The sequence below is a fragment of the Panthera tigris genome, chromosome A1 (assembly GCF_018350195.1).
Source record: "Panthera tigris isolate Pti1 chromosome A1, P.tigris_Pti1_mat1.1, whole genome shotgun sequence".
NCBI classification, from domain to species: Eukaryota; Metazoa; Chordata; class Mammalia; order Carnivora; family Felidae; genus Panthera; species Panthera tigris.
In genome coordinates this window covers 15,994,383-16,005,944 of record NC_056660.1, presented here as the reverse complement: position 1 = coordinate 16,005,944, position 11,562 = coordinate 15,994,383, and the positions used below count along the sequence as shown (strand labels likewise).

The following is an 11,562-nucleotide window of genomic DNA, read 5'->3' as shown; positions in this document are numbered from 1 at the left end:
TTTAATGCTTTTCCTCAAGGTTATATCAGTGTCCCTGCTTTCCATCATAATATAATCTAGAAGTACTTTGGTCCCTACAATATTCCATAAAGCATTACATAAAACTGTAACATTGATGACATTTAACTAATTGATCCTGGTGAGCAAGAAATGACAAGTGTTCTAGTTACATTACTTAGTACGATGCATGGGAGGACATATTGAGTATTATTTGTCTATGAACTGTGTAAGGGGCAAGGTTATAACTGGCAGACCCAATGGTTTTGGAAAAGTTTATGATCAACAGACATGATACGTGGAATCTTTGGCAAATTTCAATGAAAAAATAGTAACATATACCCCAAAGTTTTGGAATAAAGTCATGCCTTCTTTCACTTACAAATATTCTCTACTTGAAAGGCTTGCTGCTGAGCCTTAGTAAGAACTAAACACCTGACTCTATGACATGCAACAGACTGCCCATCCTGAACAAGGTGTTCTATAATCTATTGAATCACAAAATTGGACATGCACAGCAGAATTCCATTGTAAAATGGAAACAATATATTTAAGACTGAATCCTAGAAGATTCAGAAATCACTAGGTAACTTCACAAGCAGCTAGCTCAGACTCCCATAATACCTATTTGTACTGCTTTTTCACCAATTCCTCAGAATATCTATACCATCTCATTGGAAGCTCCATTTTAAAAAGATGGAAAAAGAATGGGCCTACTTAGCAATGGATTTGCTAGAACTACTCAAATGCAAGAACTACTCAAAAGTAAATGATACAATATTACAGCCCTCAAATGGTACCTCTGAAAGATATTAATGAAGGAAGTATTTCCTATGGGAAGAACTCCAGGATCCAACATCTGGTTGTACACTTTGTGTGGAAGCAAACATAGTCTGAGGTACAGACCAATCCTGTTTCAGGGTCAGAGACTTGGAAAGCACAAGATTAAAAAATTGGTGATAAAAGTTATGTGGTATATCCTTCTAAATGCATGCAGAGTATGAAGTTCCTATGTTCACTGCAAAGGAGATTGTCTATTATGATGAGAAGATGATCTATATCATGAATCATGCTATGGAAGCTTCTTTTCCTCAATGAGTTCATGTATAAAGAGCTTTGGTAGCAGGGATTGGATTATGCATGGGCTCAACATATTGTTGAGCCATATTACACTTTCTCTCCTCAAAGCTGATTTGGCTACTACTGCTGCTGAGTGCCCAATCTTCTAAGAAACAGGCTAATGCTGAGTAACTACCTCTGGGGGGAATGGTTGATCACCTAGTGGCAGTTTGATTATAATGGCTCAGTTCTATTATACTACAAACAGCAATTTACCCTCCCAGGAATATACAGATATTTTAAGCCAGATTTCCCTTCCTTACCAGCAGGACTTACAGAATATCTTATCCATCCATTGCTAAATTACTCCACACAACAATCACCTCTGAATAAAGACACAGAGTGAAGGAGGTGAGACAATGGCCTCATGCTCATTGGATTCACTAATCTTAACCACAAGTCCCATCTCCCAGAAGAAAATGACTCACTGAACAGTAGATACCTTTTGAAGACTCAATCATGTAACAAATTGAAAAATAAAAGTCATTGAGGTTAGTGCTATCCTAGAAAATGCAATATATACCTTAGACCAATAGCCTATATATGTGTCAACTCCCCACAGCCACTGGTCTGGGAACCAAGGAGTAAACCAATATTTTCTTCTTTTCCCATGGACTTGAATCTGTGGTTTGGAGGTCCTGGTGCCCAGGAAGAACTGTGAAAATATATTCATGCATCTGTTAAACTGGATGCTTTAGTCATTTGGGGCTTTTCATGCCTCTGTAAGTTGTCTTCCAAACAGGAAAGAAAGGGATCAATGTACTGGTTGGGTTAACTGTTCCCAATTGCAAATAAGAAATTGTGTTACGGGAAAAAAAAGACAATCTCTGAAACACAGGAAATTTGTTGCAATATCCCTTAATACTCACTTGACCAATGATCACCGTCAATGAAAGACTGGCCAACACAATGAATATAGGATCACCAAACATTTAAATCCAGCATAATTGAAGGTTTGGGACACATTAGATTAAGAATTCCACCTGGCCAAGGTGTTGACAGACAGTAAGGGGAACATGGTGATGGAAGAAGTAGAACTCTCAACTTAAGCCTCATAAATAGTTACAGAAGCAGGTCTAAAACAACTTTCTGCTCTCTAACCACTTGATTTTTCCTCCCTTTCTTTCCCTGATAATTTATGGGAAGAATGGTGACTAGCATTTCAGATTTCAGGTTGGAATATAGTAGAGTATATCTAAACTGGCATTACCTTGCAAAGTTAGTATAATAAATAGCACTTTGTCCCCTGCATCTACATAGCTCCTACCAGGCATTCTTTCTACATCTACTGTCCATCTCTCTCCTTTCAGGTCTTGCTGTAGTAATGGTTCCTGTGCTTAAAATCCCTGGGGTATTACCCAGTCCTCAGTGCTTTCCCTAGCCTGTCCATATCCCTATAATGGTCATTAACTCTCAAGAAAGACCATAGTCCCCATCTATTTTTTTTATCATGATCCAGAATAACAAAGGATACATGTTTTTAGATCTGCAGTCACATGAGACTTTAAATACTTTTTAATACTTCATTCTGAATTAGAATTACCCACCTGGTGCTGGCAGAGCTGGGCAAATATGGGTCTCTCCCATAAGGACAGGGACCTTGCTATATAGCACAGAGCAGACCTGCATTAAGTGTCCTGCACTTGACCAAGAATGTCAACTCTGTGGACACCTCACCACGTGGAAAAATTAGGTCAGAAATGTGGAGGGTCTCCCATAATATGCAGAGTATACCAAGAAATCCTATAAACCAGTGATAAAAAGAGAACATAGAATAGAAACTTTACTAAGGATTTGAAAAAGCAGTTCACAGAAGAGGAAAGTTAAAATGTCAATTATAGAATTCCTAGCCCAAATGGACATTCAATATTCCATTTATTTATATGAGATCACATTTTTAATTAAAGTTAGTTTTCTATTTGGTGTCATACTGAATATTTTGTCATTGATGAAAGTGTTCAGAGATAACCAAGAAGTCAGTTCCAAACTTTAACTCTTCTATAATAACTTAAACTTTTGTCTTAGCTCAGGACTGCCATTCACCTAATTCAGACTATAATCCTGCCTTACTAATAGGGCTTGCCCCATGCCAAGCAATTCTCTAAGCGATCCACATGTGACAACTAATTTCACTTTCATAACAATCCTGTGAAGTACGTAGTATTATTTTTCCCACTGACAAATGAGCAAACTGTGTGTCCGAGATCAATTGGGATTTAAACTAAGATAATAGGTCCCATGGTCCACGGTCTTAACTATATTATAGTGCCTCTAATTTGCAACTTGTCCCTGGCTTGAGCAGCGGTCTATTTTAATCCTTGCTCTCCACATGATTTGAGTAGAGCATAAACACTACCTCCTTCAAGTACAAGGAAAAATTCAAAGTTGCTGATGGAAAATGTAAACTGTGGTCTGATCCAGTGTGAATACCATGAAGAAAAACAGCAGGTATTAGATTAATATATTTAATTGCAAAACTACAGAAACAATCATTTAGAGCCAACATTCCCCTCCCTCTTCGAGTTTCCCCAGGCTTGGGGAAAGATTTAGAAAGACTTAATGGCAACGGGAGGGGCAACTGCGGGCTAGAAATACAGCTCAGATCCAGCTACCTATTTAAGGAGGCAGAAATTTCGGCCTGCACGGGACTTCCTAGGCAGAGAAGTACTGCAGACCAAGGCAGGCACACTCACACTTCACACCAAATGCTGCTGAACATGTAAAAGAATTTTAGCAGTAAACCAGTGTGAGAACCAAGCCAACCGACCCAATCAAAGGAGGGCCAGGGAGAGGAGGAGCACAGTGAGTGAAGCTTTAATGATTCTTGCAGGAGCAAGTGTCTGACCGACAGGCACACCGGGGTGGTTACAGCAGAGAATTTATTTCCTAGCATGCAAGTCCCCGCTCCTGATTCCTCATTGGCTGAGAACTACAGAGGCTACAGCCTTACCCTGGCGTGGCCGCTGCCCCTGTAAGGCAAAAAGTAGTCTGACTGGAACAAATGTACGTTCCTTCAGGTGACGGCGCAGGCTTCAGTTCTTTGGCGCATGCTCATTGCAAAGCTTGGGAAACTAAGCCCTTGAAACGAGAGGGAAAGAACCAGGAAGTGACGTGTCTAAGGGTTTGGGACGCCATTGTGGGTGGGGGAGGGGTTTTATACATTTTCCCATAGGTTGTAAACAAATAGTCAATCAGACACACAGCTTTTATTTGGTACTTCTGAAAATGAATCATCTCTCTTCTCACACTACGGCCACAGGAATGAAGTGTTTCTCTTCTGGACGAAAGGTGATTATACCTTAAGTACAAAAAGTCAAAGGTCCTAAATGTTAGTACCTCACTTAAAAATCACTTTTTCTCTATCTTTAAAATATTTACAAGGTCTATAAAATTGGCAAAAGAGGGAGAAATTATCGAAAGATGAAAGAAATACAAAATGTAGACTATAACTACTTTTTAAAGCTATGTGGGACAATTTTCTTGTAAAGATAGAAAAATCTTGCAGTAAAATATAAATTCCATAAGGGCCTTATATATCTTATTTATCATTTCCATCCTTCTGTCTTCGCTGCCTAGAACACTGCCTTGCATAAGGAGATGCTCAATAAGTATTTGTTGCATAATTTAATTAATTAACAAACAAATGAGCTAGTGTTGGCAGACCAAGTTCCACAAAATATTTCTATTTCTTTTTTAAACATAAACCCTATCCATTTTGGGTTTAAATTATCAGGATAATGTGAATGAAGATAGTAATTTGATCCTAATGATCAGTCTGTTCTCAGCTGATTAAAATATTTTCAGAGATGCCAGACTTCTGGTTTTTTGTTCTTTTTAAATTTTTTTTTAACGTTTATTTATTTTTGAGACAGAGAGAGACAGAACATTAATGGGGGAGGGTCAGAGAGAGAGAGGGAGACACAGAATCTGAAACAGGCTCCAGGCTCTGAGCTGTCAGCACAGAGCCTGACGCGGGGCTTGAACTCAGGAGCCGCGAGATCATGACCTGAGCCGAAGTCGGACGCTTAACTGACTGAGCCACCCAGGCGCCCCTTTTGTTCTTTGTTTTTGACAAGAGTTTCATTTTTTTTTTGCTTCCATGTATATACCTTCTTTTTGCCTCATCATTCTTGGGCTTATTTTAGCTTAAACCTAAGAATTTCACCGATAGAACTCTCCTTCCCTTTCTCTCTCTCTCTTTCATCACCTACTAATTAATGAGAACTGGGCTCTCAGTCATTTCAGAGAAAAAATAATAATCAGTCCAATCATAAATGCATGTCTTTATTTGTTGAAATCTCTGGTTTCTCCTGCCAGGGCAAAAACTCTATTCTACTAAATGCCTCTTTCAGCTTACCCTGTTCAGAGAGAGGGAGAGGGAGAGAGAGAGAGAGAAAGCTTTTAAAAGCCTTTGAGCACCTAAGAAGGCATCCATCTAAATGAGAAACAGAGGGCATTCAGAGCACTCATTGAAAACACTTGAGAGTTAGCACATAACTACATCTAAAACTGTCTTCTCTAAACCCTACAGCCACAGATTCAAAGTGTATACCAATATATCAAAGCTGTATGCTAGTGCTTGTTTGTAGTTTTATAATAAACAGTGAGTTGACTGTTCTCCCTATCAGTGGTGTCTTGGCAAGCCAAAAATAAGCACATCAGTTAAGGACTCATTCATTTTTGTTAATGCTGCTTCTTTTTAATTTTTTTCATGTTATTTTTTTAAGAGACGGAAGGAGACAGTGTGAGTAGAGGAGGGGCAGAGAGAGAGGGAGACACAGAAGCCAAAGTAGCCTCCAGGCTCTGAGTTGTCAGCACAAAGCCTGACACGGGGCTGGAACTCGCAGACTGTGAGACCATGACCTGAGCCACAGTCGGAAGCTTAACTGACTGCCCCATTAATGCTGTTTCTGATGATAGTAGTGAGTTAATGGGGTCATTATAACTGGGATAGTAGCTGGAAAAGAGCAGCACTCAAAGAATGGGGACTCTCTCTTACTCCTTTCCTTTTCCCACTTAAATATAACTAAAATCTCCTGCTTAAATATTTTTAATAAATTATATACGGTTGAAGTTGAAAATCAATGTTCTGGATCCTTTTGATTTTCTTTTTGGCTTCCAGGGGCAGATTTTACTACTATAGCTAAATTAACATAGGCTGGTTAAATGTTACCTGGATATTAAGACAATTATACTAATTAATTATACTGTTCGAATGGGAAAGGGCAAAGGATATTAGTTTGTCATCATTCCTTTCCAGCTAATATGCATTAAACTTAAATTTACACTAACACTCCAACATCTACTAGCACAGCACTGTCTTCAGCCAAATTTGTCTATTTATTTTCCTTCAAATTCTCCATACCTTTTATTAGATCTCTGTCTTGAATGATTTGAAACCTGACAGCTGTCTATCTTCCACAAAAAAATGCATGGAGACCTGAGGCATAGTTTCCAGTCTCCAGTATATAATTAACAACCGTCCTCTATGTCTTCTACAGACTGTATATTTCACTATTTTAAAAAGGATTTTTAGGCACTCTGTTATCTGTATGATTATTGTGAGAGTGTTTGTTCTTTTGATTCTTTCACTAATTAACCAGTGTTTATAAGCCTCTTGAAAGATTGAATAAGTTTTAACTACTGGTCTGCTTTCCTTAACATGGGCATTAGGCCAAAGGTTAGGTAGGACTGTAAAGAGGATATGTGGAGAGTGTAGAAATTGGGTAGAAGAAGCTACTTGAATGATCCCAACGTTCCTTAATAAGATACTATGAGACATTTTTGTAAAACTGAGCTCATGTCTCCATTTTTTGACCTTGATGTCTGTTCACAAGATGTCTACATCATCATACTCCAAACCCTATTTCCCTGAAGTAAAACACTACTATGTAACATCTGGAGGAAGACTTGGAAAAACGTGATACAAAACGAAAATTCCACCAGGGAATATGCTGAAGAACTTTAGAAGTTGCTGTGCACTTCAAAGTCTCCTCCTGTTTCTTACAGTTTGTAATCTTAGAGACTGTCTGCTTATAAGCATACCATGCACAAAGGCTTTAAGTGAATTTTCTTCTCAAGGATATCAGTTTCAATTAAATGTCCATTAAACAGAAATCCGGCCAGTTTACTGTTTTCTTCCTCCCTTTTCAAGAGAGTGATTGTGGTAAAATCGTAGATTAGAACAGATGTTCCTTAAGCAGAATCCTAGGCTAGCACTTATTTTTAACCCTTATACTTAGAAAATAGTTTCAGATACAAATTGCCATATAGAAGCAAAGTCTAGATACAAATTCTTGATGAGTTATTGCCATAAGTGGCCCCACACAGGTAAATTACTTAAAATTCTTGAAGTTTATTTCCAGAATAATAAAGCTAGTGAGTTTGGAGAAATAGTTACAGGTCTTGCTTTTTCCATTCTTACAATTACCCTCAACTGCAGAATTAAAAACAAAACAAAACAAAACAAGAGAATATGTAATATTGTTATGTGATGAAAAGAATCTACAATGGAATAGAAAAAGAAAACAAAATTCTTTTCAGGAGAAACCTTGTATTTATTTAGAAGGAAGATTTCTAAGCCAAAATAATAAGCCAGTTGTGATGGAAAGGATTGTCTGCCTAAACAAAAGGCAGTGGGGAAGCTACTCCATATAGGAAATGGTAAAGGATCTGAGGTTCTGAAGAAAAAACTTGTGAGGACAGACACAGACTTGCCAAAATGAAGACAATGAAAAACACCAGTGGTGGTGTGATGGGAGTAACAGTTTGGAGAAAATACAAATACTTAATGAAGGAGAGTTTCTGGTATGGGGTAAGTGTCACCTATGACCTACATGGACTGAACCTTTTCTTTTTATTTATTTTTATTTTTAAGTTTTATTTTATTTTACTTGAGAGAGACAGAGACAGTGTGAGTGGGGGAGGGGGAGAGAGAGAGAGAGAGAGAGAGAGAGAGAGAGAGAGAGAGAGAATCCCAAGCAGGCTCCATGCTTAGCATAGAATATGACAGGAGGCTCAATCCCACAACCCTGGGATCATGACCTCAGCTGAAATCAAGAGTGGGATGCCCAACCAAATGAGACACCAAGGTGCCCCAAAGAGGGCAGCTTTAAAATCAAAGCTACTACTGTAGTTAATGGCCTTGCGGTGTTTGTGCTCCTGTTATTGATGTTCTCTTTCTTTATGTGCACACGCGCATACACACACACACACACACAACTCAGAATGTCTTTTTTTCATTTTTTTACCTTTTCCTTCTTTTAAAAATGAAAAAGATCATGACTAAAATATGGAGGTTAATAATATAATCCAAGGCAAACATATTTTTTGTATGAAAAACTGAAATAACTAAGGTAGTGTGCATATATTTCAATTATCTAGTTTGTTCTCAAATTTTATTTTATCCTGCAGAGAAAGGAAGAAAAAAATACATAAAGACACTTGTAGAATCTTTAGAGCACTGATCTCATCTCTTCTTTATTTCCTGGAGAAATTCTGGCATTAGAAGTGGCTTATTTTTCTGCATTAATTGCTTATTTATAATGTGTCGACAAGTCTCTTCTTACACTTAACATGGGAAAAATACAAAATAAGCACTGTGCAAAATATTTGGCAAATAAAGCAAAGAAGCTATTTTGTTGTGTTTTTTTTCTAGTTTTTCAGATAAGAACCGAATGGAAATCACATTTTTACACTAATAGTTGTTAGAACTTCAAGGTGAATAAAGATCTACAAAAGTGAAAATTCACAAATAAATCTATTGGATTTTACATTCATTTAAGAAAACTACTAAACTAAAGAAGTTTTTAACTTCTTTAATGATATAACAAAAAATAAAAATAAAAAACCCACCATCTTTAAACATAGCTTTATGAAAATATAAAGTCAAAGGAAATAGCAAATACATTTCCTGATAGACTTACAATAGATATCAATGAATAGAAAAGATGGACCATATCTGACTAAATCCTTTTAGTTGAAATAAATGTAAAATCAGTTAAAAAGAAAGAAAAATTATTGAAAATTATGGGAGATCTGCTTCATTAGCAAATGTATCATTCTTGGGAGTTTTAATTGTTGATACTTCTATTAAGAGACAATTATGTACCACGATATTAAACAAACAACAAAAAGACCAGTGAGACCTTCAGGAACAGTGAAAGAATACAATGCATAAAACAAACAAACAAAAAATTATCATCCTGCTCTATGTTGCTCTGACCAGTGTGTAATTCTCCCTCATGCTAAGACGTCTATAGGCAAATGAGAATACACTGAAAGACTAGAAAATAGGTGGTATGGGAAACTATATCACATGAAGAAAAGTTGAAGGGACTGAACAGAGAGCCTGGGGAAGAGAAATTCAGGCAAATGCGAGGAAAAACAGAGAGTAACCTTCTCTAAGTGTTAAAAACATTGTTTTTTGGAAGAAAAGTCCCGTTTGTTCTGCCTGTCTCCAACAAGGACATCTAGGCTCCATATAGAGAAAAATGTTCTAAAAGTCAAAACTGTATCATTATGGGATAGGTTGCCATATTAGGTCTCTTTCGCTCACAAGTGGGAAAACAAACAAACAAAAAAAAAAAAAGGAAGAAAAAAGGGGGACTTATTGACCACACACTCAAGAAATGTTTGAGCATACCACATTCAGAGGTTCAAGCAGTGTCATGATGCTCTCCATTTCCAAGCTTTCATCTCTTTTTTGTTTGGTTTCTTTCTTAAGTGAGTTCTTGAAACAGAAGAACCAAGAGAGCCGCTGGAAGAACCAGCCTTGTCAGGACTTGAATTACAGAGAGAAGAAAGCAGACCTCTTTCTCCCATCTTCCATTTGTGAGTTATAAGAGCGTACAGCGGGTCCGCTTGGCTCCCAAAGTAGTTACTTCTTAGACCAATCACTATAGACAATAGGGGATGGATGCTGTGCAAGACCTACCCTGGGTCACATGCCTGTCCATAAAATCACGGCAACCACGACTGACATCAGCAGAATCACTCTAAGTAGAAGAGAGACCCTAGGTAGCTGTGCAGGCAAAAGCAAACAGGCAAAAAAATGGAATCAAACCAAACTGAACTAAACCAAAATAAAATAAAATGCACCACAGCTACTTGGGAAGGTAATGAATTTCTCATCACTGAATATGTTGGAGCAAAAGTTAAATAACCAGGTGTCAGTGATAAAAAGCCATACTACCCCTTGTCAACTGTGGAATCCTGAGCAAGTCATCCCTCATTTCCTCATTCAGTCGACAAATAACAATTTAGCACATACAACGCGGTAGGCTATGCAGACCAGACACAGCGGTGTACAAGACAGATGAGGCACCTACCCTGGAGGGGCTTACAGTCTGTGGTCTCTCATCTGTAAAAGAGATTATATTTGTCACATAATATTAGTGTGTTTAAAAGACAAGATGTACGTGGAAAATAACAATTATAAAACAATGTATGAATGTAAGATACTAAAGAACATAAGTAAAATAACTAATATTTGTACTGGAAAAGGTGGAAGGGAGTTAAAAGCAAACTTCATCTCAAAAGGAATTTTATCTACACATGCCACATACAGACTTCCAACTCCACTGTACAGCCTGTGATCTAATCCAAAATGATTTCATCCTTAAAGATCAAGGGGGGAAAAAAGCCTCATAGTGATTTCTCAGCCTAGGAGATAAAATGAGAGATTTAAGGAACAGATCATCCCATGGGCCATAAACATTGTGACACTGCTTATGGGACAGGAATCTGGGTGAGGTCCATAGCAGGCTTGACCCCAGGGCTCTATCCTAGTCAGCCCCCCCAAAGGGCAACTTCTCAGAGTAGCAAGAATGCCTCAGTATACCCAGCCTTCTAGGATGCTAATGGCACTGGCCTGCTAAGCTAAAACTTAAAGGACATGAAACCACCTTGAGAAGGGTGGGCAGCCCCATCAACAAATTCAGTTTAAATGAGAGAAACAATAGCTCAACCAGCAATGTGTCATCATCAGTGGCCAGGCACAGCGACAGACACAATTGTGTTAATGCTGCCATTAGTAGAACACATTCTAATTCTAACTTACACCTCTTTGGGGAAGCTCTTCATGTGAGTCATGGCCACTTCATCTTTCTAAGCTTCAACTTCCTAATCTGAAGGTGAAATAAGAGTGTAAACTCACTAATAAATTTTTTAAGAGACAAATACATTTACAGGATAAATAATGGAATATTGCCTCCCTGCTACTAATTCTTAAAGGTGGGCTGATATACAATTTTATCACCTTAAGTCAGTGCCAATTTTCTCCATTGAAATCTGTTCAATGAAGACAATCTAAGATGTAGGAGCCTATGGGACTCAAATATTTTTTATTCATTTTGAACTTTAAAAAGCGGTCAGATGATGTTTTTTGAGGAGTGGGGAGTGAGGTTAGTGGGCAATGTGAAAAAATAAAGTTGCTCACTGCTGTCT

At 37.8% G+C, this 11,562-nt stretch overlaps 1 long non-coding RNA gene across 2 annotated transcripts in view; it reads left to right on the top strand.

Annotated features, from left to right (window-relative positions):
- Positions 1 to 4,266: 4,266 nt before the first annotated feature.
- LOC122231354 overlaps positions 4,267 to 11,562 on the top strand; it is a 49,380-nt gene continuing 42,084 nt past the window's right edge. For both annotated transcript variants that reach the window (XR_006208567.1, XR_006208574.1), the window contains exons 1-2: positions 4,267 to 4,404; positions 9,842 to 9,948. This is a non-coding gene — a long non-coding RNA (uncharacterized LOC122231354). The remainder of the gene's footprint in view (positions 4,405 to 9,841; positions 9,949 to 11,562) is intronic.